Source organism: Zalophus californianus, chromosome 7 (assembly GCF_009762305.2).
Source record: "Zalophus californianus isolate mZalCal1 chromosome 7, mZalCal1.pri.v2, whole genome shotgun sequence".
NCBI classification, from domain to species: Eukaryota; Metazoa; Chordata; class Mammalia; order Carnivora; family Otariidae; genus Zalophus; species Zalophus californianus.
Genome location: NC_045601.1, coordinates 69,561,840 through 69,577,628, shown reverse-complemented (window position 1 = coordinate 69,577,628; position 15,789 = coordinate 69,561,840). Strand labels below are relative to the sequence as shown.

The window sequence follows — 15,789 nt, the reverse complement described above, 5'->3', positions numbered from 1 at the left end:
CTATTATATATTTTATTTATATATATATATATATATATATATATATATATAGAATTGAGTCATGAAATTACGGCATCTAGGAAGTCCCATGACCTGCCATCTGCAGACTGGAGACCCAGGAAAGCTAATGGTGTAGTTCTAGTCCAAATCCAAAACCTGCAACCCAGGAGCACTAATGGTGTAAGTTCTAGTCCTAGAGGAGGAGAAAATCAATGTTCCAGATCTAAATCAGGCAGGGAGAGTAAATTCTCCCTTCCTCTACCTAGTTGTTCTATTCAGACCCTCAATTGCTTGGATGATACCCACACCGGTGAGGGCAATCTACTTTATTCAGTCTACCATTTCCTGCAGAAACACCCTCACAGACATACCCAGAAATAATATGTAACCAAGTATACAGGCATCCGTGACCTAGGCAAGTTGACAGGTAAAACTAACCATCTCACTGTCCACTGGTAGTGTAAGTCCTCCAACTTTGTTCTCCGAGAATGTCTTGGTTATTCTAGTTTAACAAGGTCATCCTTGCATTATTGTCTAGTTTCAATTCTCTTTTCTGTGCCTTTAGTTTCTACGTCATGTACCGCCATTCTCTTCAAATAAAACAGCCATATGACAGCTCTTTTATAAAGCTTTATAAATAAACCAAAGAAGCTTTAAAATTATACCTTTTCTGGGACGCCTGGGTAGCTGAGTTGGTTAAGCACCCGACTCTTGATTTCGGCTCAGGTCATGATCTCACAGTCGTGAGATTGAGCCATGCGTTGGGCTCCATGCTCAGCAGGGTCTCTACTTGAGATTCTCTCTCTCCCTCTCCCTTTGCCCCCACCCCCTGCTTGCACACACTTTCTCTTGCTCTCTCTCTCTCTCTCTCTCTCTCAAAATAAATAAATAAATAAATATTTTTAAAAGTTCCACCTTTTCTTTAACTGGGTAAAATCAAATTCCTCTGCTGAGGGCCCTCTTTGGTCTACCAGGTAAAGCCAAACAATCATTCCTCAATGGAGATACAAGCCCCCGAGGTCATGGGGTTATTTTGCTTCCCTACAAATTTTTATAACATAAATCTTTGCTTTAAAATCCTTAACTGGCTCCCTTTTGCCTTTCAGGACAGATCCAAATTCCTTAACTGTGGTTTAAACAAGTCTCTGCTTCCCCTAGAGCAGGGAAAGGCAAACTCTTTCAATAAAGGGCCAGATGGTAAATATTTTAGGTGTTGCAGGCTGTGCGGTCTTTGTTGCAACTATTCAACTCTGCTACTATAGTGTGAAAGCAGCCACAGATAATAAAGAAACGAATGTGGCTGTGTTTCAATAAAGCTTTCTTTATAGAGACTGAAATTCGGATTTCTTACTTTTTACCTGTCACAAAATATTATCCTTCCTTTGATTGTTTTCCCAACCATTTAAAAATGTAAAAGCCATTCTTAAGCTCATGGGCCAGACTGCACAAAAACAGGCAATGAGCAAGGTTTGGCCCATGGGCAGTACTTTGCTGACCCTCTGCTGTCTCATTTCCTGATACTCCCTCACATGCACCATGCTTCCTACTGGCCCTACAGAACCACTTTTTCTTTCTTCCTTCCTTTCTTCTTTTCCTTCTTTCAAGATTTATTTATTTATTTGAGAGAGAGTGAGAGCGAGTGAGCAAGTGAGTGAGCAAGCAGTGGGAGGGGCGGAGGGGGATGAAGGGAGAGAGAATCCTTAAGCAGGCTCCACACTGAGCACAGAGCCTGACGCAGGGCTCGATCCCAGGACCCCAATTTCATGACCTGAGCCGAAACCAAATGTTGGCTGTTTAACTGACTGAGCCACCCAGGCGTCCCTCATCTTTTAATTTTCTTAAAGATTTTATTTTTTTTAATCACTTTTTGAAGATTTTATTTCTGGGCGCCTGGCTCAGTCGTTAAGCGTCTGCCTTCGGCTCAGGTCATGATCCCAGGGTCCTGGGATTAAGCCCCACATCGGGCTCCTTGCTCAGCAGGAAGCCTGCTTCTCCCTCTTTCACTCCCCCTGTTTGTGTTCCCTCTCTCGCTGTGTCTCTGTCTGTCAAATAAATAAAATCTTAAAAAAAAAAGATTGTTTAAAAAAATAAAGATTTTATTTCTTTATTTGACAGAGAGAGAGAGAGAGAGAGAGAAAGAGAGAGAGCACAGGAGCAGGGGGAAGGGGCAGAAGGAGAGGGAGAAGCAGACTCCCCGCTGGGTGGGGAGCCCCATGCAGGACTCTATCCCATGACCCTGGGATCATGGCCTGAGCCGAAGGCGGATGCTTAACTGCCTGCCACCCAGGCACCCAAACATTTTATTTTTAAATAATCTCTACACCCAATATGGGCTTCAAACTTGTAACCCTGAGATCAAGAGTTGCTTGCTCTTCCAACTGAGCCAGCCAGGCACCCTCTCCAGAACCACTTTCCCTGGCCTTGTTTTGCTTCAAGGCCTCTAAACCCCATGCCAGGGACGTTTCTAGGTGTTTTACATGTGTTAACCCATTTAATCCTCACAAGAACCTATGAGGTAGGTAGTAATAACATAGAATCCCCTCAAGAAAACTGGCTGGCTCACACAATAGACTCAATAACTATTTGTGAATTAATGAAGTTCATTATACAACCATGTAGAACATTATTCTCCTAACAAACTACGCTGTTTTCCTTGCATTTGTTCCTACTGTACTCTGCTTGGAATAGACTTCACTCCATCCATTTCCACTACAATTAACATGATCTACTTTTCTTTTTTTTTTTAAGATTTTATTTATTTATTTGACACAGAAAGAGAGAGAGCACGGACGTGAGAGAGAGCGAGCATGCACAAGGAGGGGGAGGGGAAGAGGGAGAGGAAAAAGTAGGCTCCCCGCTGAGCAGGGAGCCTGAAGCAGGGCTGATCCCAGGACCCTGTTCCACACGCTCCCATTTAGAACTATCAGTCATCCTCTTTTTCTGGGGTTGGGCCTTTCTCTTTATATCCTTAGCACACAGAGCACACTCAATAAGTGCTTTCTGAATGAATTAATAAATGCCACTGTCCAAGAATAGCAACTTCTTCCCAGAGTGTATATTTTTCCAAAGCTGTGGACACAGTCTTCTAGCCACTTCATACAAACAGATGCTATGAATCCAACTAAGATCACCATGCCAGTTATCTTGTAGGAAAAGGATATGTGTGTATCAGCCAGGCACCCCTAAATTCTTTTTAAACAACCACAGCACCTAGTATGTTGCCTAGCCTATAATGTCTTCAATAAGTATTTGTTAAACTGAAGAATAGTATTGAACAAATGAGACACTGAAGAAAAGAAGAGAATCAACATTTGACAGGGTCACACTTCTGTGATCCAAGAGTCTGGCTCTTCCAGGTTGCAAGGAAGAGAAAAGTGCTGAGGTGCAGTGAAAGATGCATGGGGAAAGAAAGGGAGGCCAGGAAGCTCTGGCAGTGGGTTGCTGAGGCAAGCAAGAGCCGTAGCTCCCTGTTCCCCATTCCGCAGAAGGAATGCTAATTATTGACAGTAGTCTTGTCATGGTCTTAAAAGCGTCTTGGTAGGATGCCTGGGTGGCTCAGTCGGTTAAGCATTTGCCTTCGGCTCAGATCATGATCTCAGGTCTTGGGATCAAGTCTCACTTCAGGCTCTGCGCTCAGCAGATACCCTGCTTCTCCCTCAGCCTGCTGCTCCCCCTGCTTGTGTTCTCTCTCTCTCTGACAAATAAATGGAATCCTAAAAAAAAAGCATCTGGTTTTATTGCTCATTTTTGTAGTGACTGTCAAATTTACAACTCAGTTCCTTTCTATTGGTGTTTCACTCTTCTGTCCCTCCCTGTCCTTATGGTTTCAGCTGTATCAATTACCTTTTTGTCCGCTGTGTATTTCATATTTAAAACTCTCTCACAGAAAGGATCTGAATGCATCAGTTGGCAGTTGGTCACCATCTAATAAGAATACAGTTGACCCTTGAACAACACAGGTTTGAAGTACGAAGGTCCACTTAATATCTGGATTTCTTTTTTTTAAATAAATACAGTACAGTACTATAAATGTATTTTCTTTTCCTTATGATTTTTTATGATTTTCTCAATAACATTTCCTTTACTCTAGCTTACTTTATCTTAACAATATAGTATATAATACATATAACATTCAAAACGTGTTAGTTGACTGTTTATATTATTGGTAAGGCTTCTGGCTAATAGAAGGTTATTAGTAGTTAGGTTTTTGGGAAGTCAAAAGTTATTGTTAAATGTATTGCCAGTCAGGTATTGCTTCCAGACCCTTTAAGGAACAGAAGTAAGAAATACATATATATTTTTTAAAGATTTATTTGAGAGAGAAAGAATGAGACAGAGAGAGCATGAGAGGGGGGAGGGTCAGAGGGAGAAGCAGACTCCCCATCGAGCAGGGAGTCTGATGCAGGACTCTATCCCAGGACTCCAGGATCACGACCCGAGCCGAAGGCAGTCACCCAACCAACAGAGCCACCCAGGCGCCCAGAAATGCATATTTTCTTAAAGATTTTATTTTTTTATTTGAGAGAGAACACAAGCATGGGGAAGCAGGCTCCCCATGAGCAGGGAGCCTGATGTGGGGCTCGATCCCAGGACCCTGGGTTCATGACCTGAGCTGAAGGCAGACGCTTAACCGACTGAGCCACCCAGACACCCCAAGAAATACATATTTTTAAAAATCATGAGGTTATGTTGGCATTTCCAATTCAGATATAACAGTACAAGATTTCCCCCTAATTTTTTTTATCATTCTCCTCCCTCTCTAATTTTTTTGATTTTATGTTTAGATCTCTTTTCTCTTCCACTTAATATCTTGATTCCTAAAAATATTAATATATTACGTATTTGTCTTACAATATACATTAAATGATTTCAAAATTACAATATTAAGACTAACAATAAAAAAAGACTAACAAGAAAACTACTGCATAAAGTATATGATTTCTCTGCAGTTCTTTTTGTGCTTGGTTATATCCTACTAATGGTGTACAGTTGGACCACTGTGTTTATTTTTTTTTTAAGATTTTCTTTTTCTTTTTTTTTAAGATTTTATTTATTTATTTGAGAGAAAGGATGAGAGAGAGAGAGCACATGAGAGGGGGGAGGGTCAGAGGGAGAAGCAGACTCCCTGCTGAGCAGGGAGCCTGATGCGGGACTCAGTCCCGGGACTCTAGGATCATGACCTGAGCTGAAGGCAGTCGCTTAACCAACTGAGCCACCCAGGCACCCGGACCACTGTGTTTAAATGTCACTTGAGATAATTATTTGGTTTGAGTGGTTATATTTCTCTTGCTTACACAGTTAGTTTCATTTATTTCAATTTATTTTCAATTTTAGCATTTTTTCTTTCTGATTTGATTCAATCTTTGAATATATGAAACACTTCCATGAAGCAAAAGCAAAAGGTTATAAAAAGGCAAAGAAACAAATAAAATAAATAGGTGAAATATATGGTATATGAATTATATGTCAAAAAACCTGTTATTAAAAAATAAAGCAGTTATTAAAAAAGGAAGAAAAACCATGTATATTTGCATATAAAAATACTTAAATGGAAGTTTAAAAAAAGGCATATTCAAAGGAGTTTCCCTCTACTCTCTGTCCCCTCCAGCCAGGTTTCTTCCCTGGTAAGTTACCCTTTTATTAGGTTTTAATTTACCCTTCAAGTAATTCTTATGCAAAAACAAGCAAATATATGTATATTCTTTTCCTCATTTTTTTCTTACACAAAAGCTAGCATACCATACTATACTTTTTCCTTCCTTAACACTATACCTTGTAGATTACCCCCATGTAAGTACATGTAGACATCTTCAGGAATTGCTCTTTTTCTGTTGTTGTTGTTATTTTTTTAAGTAAGCTCTATCCCTGCTGGAGGGGAGGGGAGTACAGGGATGATGTAGCTGTGTGTTGGACATTGTGGAGGGTATGTGTTGTGGGGAGCGCTGTGTATTGTGTAAGACTGATGAATCACAGACCTGTACCCCTGAAGCAAATAATACATTGTATGTTAATAATAAAGAAAAATACATAAAAAATATAGTAAGAAAAAAAAGTAAGCTCTATCCCCAATGGTGGGCTTGAATTCACTACCCTAAGATCAAGAGTTGCATGCTCTACCAACTGAGACAGCCACCTCCCCTAGAAATTGCTTTTTTTTTAAAGCAACATTTGCAATTGTGAGTTCAGATTTCATAAAACATGTAACTGTGTTACATTTGTTTTCTTAAAAAAAAAATACTGATTCCTTCAGTTGACTTCTAGAAGTATCCCAAATTCCCAAGTTGGCATTGATTGAAGTCTTTCCAAGCAAATATTTTTAAACCAATCACTACTTTCTATTCAATGTAAAGTTTTTAAGAAGTATCAGTAGAATTAGAGGCTTTGTAAGGACTTCAGTAATAGGGACATTCTTCTCTGGAAGATAAGTTTGGAGGAAAACTTCAGTTATTTTTGATATATATAGTTTATGGTCTGAACAAATATTTTTTGATGAATGTCATCATTATGCACCCATGCTGAAAACCCATATTCAATGGATTGCCAAGTTTTGTTGATTTCATCTTCTAAATATCTAAAATCTATTCTCTCTGTTACCTACTATTTACTCCAGATCCTCATTTTCTCTAGCTTGGATCACTGTTAGAGCATCTCAAAATCCTCCTTCTCAAGGCCAGAGGATTTTAATAATGCAAATCAGATCAGGACCACACCAAGCATAAAATCCAGTGGTCCCCAATGCCTCATCATTTAAAAGTAAATTCCAAACTGTCTGACAGATGTAAGGTCTTTTAAGTTCTGACCCCTGCCTCCCCCACCAGCCTCGTCTCACGCTTATGCTCCAGCAACAATAAACGCCTCGTAGTTGCACACCCTCTACTCTTTCCCAGTCTCCACTACCTGGAATGCTTGCCTAACTTCTCAGAAGCAAAGCTGGTTGGAGTAGAATCCAGGAAACCAGTGTTCTTCCAGAACATACTCTCCCAAGTGGGGGTCTTTCCGAAAAATTTAAAAATATGTAATAAGTTCATAGGACAGTTACAAGTTATTAAATGGACAAACAAGAGGAAACGGTTAGAGATCAAGATGAAGATCCCCAGATCAGGTAGCCCAGGAAGTCATCTCTGTTTTACTTCTCCACCAATCAATGGTGTAGGCCCCACCTCTGGAGGCACCGGCATCTCTAGTTCCTGAAAGTTCTATTAGACAATTCGGGTATTCTACCCTCTAGAAAGCTCTCCTGTACCTCCTACCCGACTTGTCTTGGTATCCCTCTTTAAAGCTCCCAATGCCCTGGGCTTAATTTTTTACCTCAGACAAGCCATTGCCCTTGTCTGAGGGTGAGGAACAGTGCTTATTTATCATTATGGAGCCAGAGTCCAGCACCACGTCTAGCACGCGGTTGACATTTAATAGAATTTATAGAATAAAAGACTAAATAAATGACAGGGCCTTCTCAGAGTTTGCTTTCCCTTTCATAATCTTCTCCCAGACTCCGCCCCCACCTTCCCTAAGGTCCCGCCCCTTCCGCAGTGAAGTCCCGCCCCATCTACGTCCCCGCCAGCTTAGGCTCCGCCCCTTTCTCGTAAAGTCCGCACAAGCCTACGCGAGTTTGGCGCCAACCGTGTTTTTTTTTTTTTAGCCCTCCCAAAGGCGGGAACTAGTTATGTGCGCCGGGACGTGCTTTACGTGTGGTCTGATTGGCCATGGATGCTCAGTCCCGCCTCCGCGTCCTGACTGCGTTCTTGCATTGGTGGAGATGCCAGCGAGACCTCGGTGTCCAGAGAGGATCCCCGGCTATCTTGGGCTAGGCAGGGCGGGTAAGTTGATTTGGGGGTCCGGTCGGCGCGGGGTTGTTGAGGAAGAGACTGAAAGGCGTGGTAGTGCCCCGAGCGGAAGCCGGCGGTTTCCGGGGAGCTAAGGAGTCCAAGGGAGCCGCGGAGTCGGGGGAGTGGGGGCGCGCCTGATGTTCGCGGCCCGCAGGTAGCTGCGTTCCCGCCGCCCTCGGGTGTAGTTTCTGGGCTCGCATTTGCGTCCCTCTGTGGTCCCTCGAGAGTATCCAGGGGTGCTTGGGGCGAGCGCACGTAGGAACTGCCCTTCCGACTGCTCCTCCCGCCCCTCCCCCCAAATCAATCTTGTCTTGGAATGTACTCCCTAAAGCTTTCGGATGCGATTCTGGAGGAATGTGTCTTTCCTAAGTGTCAGGTCATCATTGATGTTGGTTGTTTCCGAGACTGTAATACCCAGAGAAGTTATCTTGATCTCCACAACGCCTAGAACAGCGCCTGACACATAGTTGGCCCCAACTCAGATGTTAATGTAGAATTCGCAGAAGCTCGGGATTTGTGCTTCAGGGATCAAGTTGGCGTTGACTCTCATTCTTCCCAGTGTTTTCCAGATTCTTCCCTGGTCTTTTCCATTTTCCGCACCTACAGCCCCAAACATTTCCCCTTCCTCAGTGCCCCTCCCCCATCTCGCCCAGTGCTGCTTTGATTGGAGTGGGACCGAGACTACGGCAAGAAGTTCCCAACCCCCACCCCAGTTATCTTCTAGCGTTTCTTCTCATTTCACAAGAGGTGGCCCCCTTTCAAAGAAAAAAATTATACTTTTATCTCTAATGAATATTCTTGGCTTTAATGAAGAAACTGGAATTTAATCCCAGATATCCCACTTATCAGCTGTTTGACCTTGGGGCAAGTTTCTTAATCATTTATTTGTTTCCTCATCTATAAAACGGTAAAAAGAATAGTATGTACTTTATGGGACTTTGGTGGGAAGATTTAAAATAATGTATTTGGAACATTTAAGGTACAGGCATATAGCGTTCAGTATATATGGTGTTTGTTATTATTTTCTCTTTACATTTTCTTCAGGGATCTTGCTGTATTACATTTAGCCTTTCCCATGAGCCTTAAAATACACTTTCCTCCCCAGGTTTTTTCCCTACAAATGCTTATTTCAGTCTTTCTTTTTTTAAAAGAAAATTTCCTTTAGACTGTCTTTTTAAAATGTCCTATCAAAAAAGGCTAGGTATTCCTTCTTTCATAAGCTTCGTCTTTGCATCTGAATTCATTGGAATTGTTCCTAAAATGATTGAGTGACCTTGCAGCAATTTTCTTTCGTCATCATGGTTCTCAACATGTAAAATTTTACCTCTCCACTTTGCATAGGTGCAACACTTCTCTATCAGTAGTATCTTGCATTATATATTGAGATCTTCATTTGGGAGAAGGTGAGAGCATGTGTGAATAAGCCCCTCTTTCCGAGAGATTCTGATACATAATCCTTCCTCTTTTCCCTCCTTCCTTTTCCAGGAGAATCACTGGCCTTTTTGATTTCAAGAGAGTAATCTGATCTCTACAGATTATGTTTTGTCTTTTGTGCTACATACTCCAGTTTCCAGTTATCTATTAGACATCTTCACCTGCATGTCCTACAGATAATTCATCCTGTTTTCTTTGGTTCTACCAAAGCTAGGAGTTTCACAGTTGTCGTTAATAAATTGGGAATTTCAGTAATTCAACAAATACTTTTTTTTTTGTTTTGTTTTGTTTTTATTATGTACTGACTTGGAAAGCCCTGTGCTGAGAGCTGGGGATACACTGGTGAACAGACAGAACCAGTCCTGGTCTTCATGGAGCTTACAGTCCAGTGGGTGAGATGGACATTTCTTTAGGAATTCCCACAAAAATATAATCGTAAACTGAGAAGAGGCCATATAGAGAAAGGACACAGTGGTATAAGAATATAATAGAGAGGGCCTGACTTAGTGGAGAGAGAGAGTAGCCAGGGAAGCCTCAAACTTTACTTAAGCCAAAATACCAGAGATGAGTTAAGTGACTTGGAGCATTGAGGAAAGAGCACTCCCTGCACAGGCGCTGTGGTGGGAGGGAACCAATGGCATGTTTAAGGAGCTGAAAGAACGTCGGTATGATCAAGAGTAAAGACTGCGTGGGGGAAATGGGAAGAAGGACGCAGACTAACTGGAATTGTAGGCAGAGGCCATGTCACTCTAGACTTTGTAAGCAAAATTGTGACAAAATTTGTTTTTTACTCTAAAATCAGCAGGAAGCACTGATGGGTTTTAAGCACGGGGGGAGCATGATCAGATTTGCTTTTTTTTTTTTTTTTTTTTTAAAGGTTTTGTTTATTTGACACAGCAGGTGGAGCAACAGCAGTTGCAGAGGGAGAAGCAGTCTCTCCAATGAGCAGGGAGCCCGATGTGGGGCTCAGTCCCAGGACTCTGGGATCACGACCCGAGCTGAAGGCAGATGCTTAACTGACTGAGCCATCCAGGTGTCCCCAGATCTGCATTTTGAAAAGACAGCTCAGGCTGTGGTTTTGAAGTGGTCAAGAGTGGACATTTGAATACACTTTCCATGAAATCTTTTTGATTCTCTGCAGAAATCTCAGATCTGCTTGTTTATTTCCACTGCTAATAACTTAATCACCCCTCTTTGTCTCCTGTACTGTTTTAATAGTCTGCTCTGTTTTTTGCTACTAATATTTTCTGTACTCTTCTTACTAGAGTTAAATTCCTGAAATGCAAATTTGATCCTGACACTCTCTTGCTTTAAAAACCTTCAGTGGTTTCTCCCATTTCATACTGGATGAAGTCCAGGTATCTTAATTGTGTAATATATCGCCTGACTTTTCTAAAACCTTATTTCTCAAATTCTAATCTGTGGGTATTCACACCCAGACTTGTTTGTGAGCTCCTAGATGTAGTGGGGAGATGGTATCAGGAATTGTGTTTGCAAACAGGAACCCATTTTGACTGAACCTTGGGATTTTGGAAACCTCAGGATAGTGAATGATGGGGCTAGAAAGTAGGCATCAGTGTGTATTAAGGTAGGGTGTTTGGACTTTATTCAGTAGACATTGGGAAGTAGTGGAAAGTTTTTGAGCAGAAAGTGATATGAGCAGGATTGCTTCAGAAAAACTAACCCAACAGTTGTGTGTAGCATGTATTTGGAGAGAGGAGATAATTAGGTGACTGTAGTGGAGCCTGAAATAAAATTCAGATGGCAAGAATGAGGATAAATGGGAGAAACGTTGTGGGCTAGTATCAGTAGGCTATTAGGGAAATCTAGTGCTACTCAAAGAAGTAGAGATGTCAGGAGGTGACAGATGTTGATGGAAAGATGATCTCTTGGTTTTGGACTTGGTGAGTGTGGACTTGGAGGAATGTGTTTATTAGCTTTAGCATATTATTGCTGACTATTGGTTTGTGTTTCAGTACCAACAGTTCCTAATTTTCAACCATTCTGAGGTAGCTGCAGGGGAGTCTATAAATCTGATCTCGTACCCCTACTTTTTCTGGCAGTACTTATTCTTTATCCCCACCCCCTTATGTTTGCTTATCAAGTGTTTAACCCAATGAAATAAATTTTGCTTTGCAGTTGTAGTAAATAAGATATTGATGTCCCCGACTTCATTGCCTTAGGACAGCATTCAAATACATTTTTATAAGGACCCAATAGCATTTAGAGCTAGTTAGTTGTTATTGAAGTTGAAATAACTACAGCTCTGTGAAGTCCTTTCTGTAAGCTTTTTGTGGTAAACAAGACTGTAAGATAGTAAATTTGCGTTAAGACACTAAGTTTGTGGTAAGTTGTTAGAGCAGCAATAAGAAACTAATATACTTGGTTATATTAAACATCTGCCTTCGGCTCAGGTCATGATCCCAGGGTCCTGGGATCGAGCCCTGCATCGGGCTCCCTGCTCTGTGGGGTGAGGGTGGGGGGGCTGCTTCTCCGTCTGCCTGCTGCTCTCCCTGCTTATACTCTCTCTCAAATAAATAAAAATCTTAAAAAAAAAAACAACAAAACTAATATACTCAGTCACACTATGCATATTTTATGTACTCAATAGCCACATGTGCTCAGTAGTTATATTGGACAGCTCAGATATACAGAAGAATTTTATCATTATAGAAAGTTCTATTGGACAACACTGGTCTAATAAAGGTAGTTTTCTGGGTGCCTGGCTGGCTCAGTCAGTGGAGCATGCACCTCTTGGTCTTGGGGGTTGTAAGTTCAAACCCCATGATGGGTGTAGAGATTACTTAAAAAAAAAAAAAATAAGGTAGTTCTCAGAGTGTGGTCCTTGGACTAGCAGTGGAGATCCAGATTTTCAAATCTCACTCCAGACCTACAGAATCAGTAATTTTGGGGGATGGACCCATCAGCCTTGTGTTCTAACTCTGTTAGGTGTTTCCGATGCATGCTAAAGTCTAAGAACAACTTTAGAAAGCAAATGATTGCAATGGGTGGCTAAATGTAATGGTGTGTTCAGTGTATGTCAGTACAATAAGGAATGAGGATTAACTGTGTCTCTAGAAAAGGGAGTTCTCTTTTATGGTAGCTGGGTTTGGGAAGAGGATGAGCAGTCCAGGTAAAGAGACAGAATGAGCAAGATACTGTGGAATTGAAGTACATGGCATAATTCAGGAACTGCAAGTACAGACATTTTTGCTTTAATGTATGCATTTTTGAAAAACCTTCAGTTCTGTAACTCACTAAAACAGGGTTTATGGGAAAAACGGGTAGAATACGCAAAACCTATCTACCCATGTTACTAATAAAAAATCTTAAAAAAAAATTGGCATAGTTAACACATGTGAAATTCCTAATAAATATCTCAGTAAATACAGATTTTTTTTAAAAGATTTTATTTATTTGACAGAGAGAGACACAGCGAGAGAGGGAACACAAGCAGGGGGAGTGGGAGAGGGAGAAGCAGGCTTCTCGCTGAGCTGGGAGCCTGATGCGGGGCTCGATCCCAGGACGCTGGGATCATGACCTGAGCTGCAGGCAGATGCTTAACGACTGAGCCACCCAGGAGCCCCAATATTTCTAGTTTTCTTAAGAAAAAAGAAAGATGAAGGTAGATTGATTGAAGAAGGAAAAGGAAGAATTGAAGCTGTCGATTTGTGCAGACAAGAACAGGGACATAAATAAACATCACAGGTTGTAGATGTAGATGCAGTTGTAAGTTTTGTGTGAAATATTGTGATGGCAGACTGGATGGCTTTGGCTCACTGCGTGGTATTTGGGTCCCTCACCCCCCTGCTGCCTCCCAAAGATTGAAGAAAACCATGCTTACACCCTTGCAAGACAAAGCCTGTTACTGTACTGAGACCAGAGGAAGGAGGGACTAATGGGCATCTAGGGTAATGGCATCAACTTAGGACTAGATTCCTTCAAGGCTTGCTGCATTTAGCTGCTATTACTTAATGGTTCAAAACTTGAATGATCTAGGAAGATCCCTGTCTGAACCAATATAATTTCTGCGTTATGCTAAAATCGTTTCTCTACTTCTCTGTAATGTGTGTGCTACCTTGTATTATAGAAATGTGGTGGTAGTACAGAATTTCTCATGTGGCTAAATGGGGCAGGTGAAGGGAGCAGTGTGAGATAGAAAAGTTGTGATATTTCTGGAAAGCCCTTGTTCTGTGCTAGGAAAGCTTAATTCAGTAATGTTTTGGGTAGCTCTTAAAGGTTTTTAACCTGGGAGTGAAACAGGTTAGACATCAACAGGATTTTGGCTTTAGTGTGGAAAGTGGTAGAAGGAGGGGCCCCAGGGTGGCTCAGTCAGTTAAGTGTCCTACTTGATTGCGGCTAAGGTCATGATCTCAGGGTTGTGAGATCAAGTCCAGTGTCGGGCTGTGTGCTGAGTATGGAGTCTGCTTAAGATTTTTTCTCTTCCTCCTTCAGCCCCTTCCCCCGTGCTCTCAAAAATAAATAAATAAATCTTTAAAAATAAAAAGTGGTAGAAGGAAAAAGGTGTTGGTCGTATGGAAACTAGCTAGAAGACTTTTTTTTTTAAGATTTTATTTATTTATTTGACAGAGAGAGCAAGAGAGAACACAAGTAGGCAGAGTGGCAGGCAGAGGGAGAGGGAGAAAGCAGGCTGTCCGCTGAGCAGGGAGCCGGACGTGGGGCTCGATCCCAGGACCCCAGGATCATGACCTGAGCTGAAGGCAGCCGCTTAACCGACTGAGCCACCCAGGCGCCCCTAGAAGACTTTTTTTTAACTGTTTTTTAAAGATGTTATTTATTTGAGAGAGAGACACACACAGAATACGAGTGGGGGGAGGGGCAGAGGGGGAGAGAGAGAGAGAAGCAGATTCCCTGCTGAGCAGGAAGCAATGCTGGGCTAATCCCAGCTGGGCTCGATCCCAGAACCCTGGGATCATGACCTGAGCTGAAGGCAGATGCTTAACCAACTGAGCTACCCAGGCGCCCCAGCTAGGATACTTTGTAATAATTTAAGTGAGAAATAATTATATCGGAAACTGGAATAACTGAGTGGAAAGGAGACATTAAATTTGAGAGATTGAAAAATAAAATGACTAAGGATTTGTGATTTTAAGTGTGGGTATAAGAAAAGTAGGTCTTGATATAAGAGTCAAAGATAATGGAAGTTTGTAGCTTGAGAATGAGTTGAGGCAGGAGATGATTGTTTATATTTCCCATATCCAGGCATCTACCCTATTTGCTTTCTTCCATTATTATGTCTCATATTCTTTTCATTCTCACTGTCTCCATCTTGGGTTTTCTTATTATGTGGACTCTCATAGTAGTCTCCTTCCCAGTTTCTTTTCCTATACTTTTCTCTTTCTAGTTCATTCCACACATTAACCTATTTCATTTCTTTATACTAATGCTTCTACCTCAAAAACCTTCAGGATTCTGACCTTCTGAATGTTCAAGACCAGATTCCTTGGACATTTAGTATCTTCTGTTTGACTCTAATTTTGACAGCCTTATCTTCCAATTCTCTTCTCATTTAGAATCTACATATCTCCACAGATACCTCCCACTCCTCCACTGATATGCAGGTCCTTCTTCTACAAAGCGAGTCATCAGCAATGTGTATGATTTTATTCTGCACACATCTTTGCCAACATTTGGGAGTGGATAGTGGCTACAAGGGGGCATGAGGAGTTCTTCTAGGGTACTGATAATGATCTGTTTCTGAATCCGGGTGGCAGTTAGATGTGCTTAGGTTGTCAGGAATCCTAGGACTGTATACTTATGATTGTGTTTTGTTCTTTATGTTATACTTCATAAAAAGCTTAACTCCCTTTCTGTCAAAACAAAAAATGTCCTGACTCTACTAGGCTCTTTAGAGTTTTGAATTTTATGGTCAACTTCTTAAGTTTGACTGGAATTGCATTGAGTTTATAGATAAAGTTGGGGAACATTTCCAACTTTGATATTGAGTTTTCCTATATATGAATTATGTGTATTATTATTTAAAAATTTTTTTAAAGATTTATTTATTTATGAGAGAGAGAGTGAGTATGAGAGCTCACGAGTAGGAGCAGGAGGTGCAAGAGGGAGAGGAAGAGAGAATCCCAAGTAGGCTTCATCTCTGATACGGGAGTGTGATCCCATGATCCTGAGGTCATGACCTGAGTTGAAACCGAATTGGACACTCAACTGACTGGGCCACCCAGGTGCGCCTAAAAGTTTTATTTTTAAATAATCTCTACACCCCACGTGGGGCTCGAACCTACAACCCCGAAATCAAGAGTCACATGCTCTACCAACTGAGCCAGACAGGTGCCCCTACGCTGATACATTATTAACTAAGTCCATAGTTTATTCAGATTTTCTTCATTTTTACCTAATGTTTATCCTTTTTCTGTTCCAGGGTACCATACTACGTTAGTTGTCACATCTTCTTAGGCTGCTCTTGACTGTAACACTTTCCTGCATTCTTTGTTTTTAATGTCCTTGGCAGTTTTGAGAACTGTTCAGGTGTATTGTAGATACCCTACTA

At 41.4% G+C, this 15,789-nt stretch overlaps 1 protein-coding gene across 6 annotated transcripts in view; it reads left to right on the top strand.

Moving 5' to 3' along the window:
* The first annotated feature begins 7,688 nt into the window (after positions 1-7,688).
* The window catches only part of CASP8AP2 (caspase 8 associated protein 2), a 53,020-nt gene continuing 44,919 nt past the window's right edge, over positions 7,689-15,789 (top strand). For all 6 annotated transcript variants that reach the window (XR_003521464.2, XR_003521462.2, XR_003521463.2 and 3 more), the window contains exon 1: positions 7,689-7,817. The gene's annotated coding sequence lies outside the window, so the exon portion shown is untranslated. The remainder of the gene's footprint in view (positions 7,818-15,789) is intronic.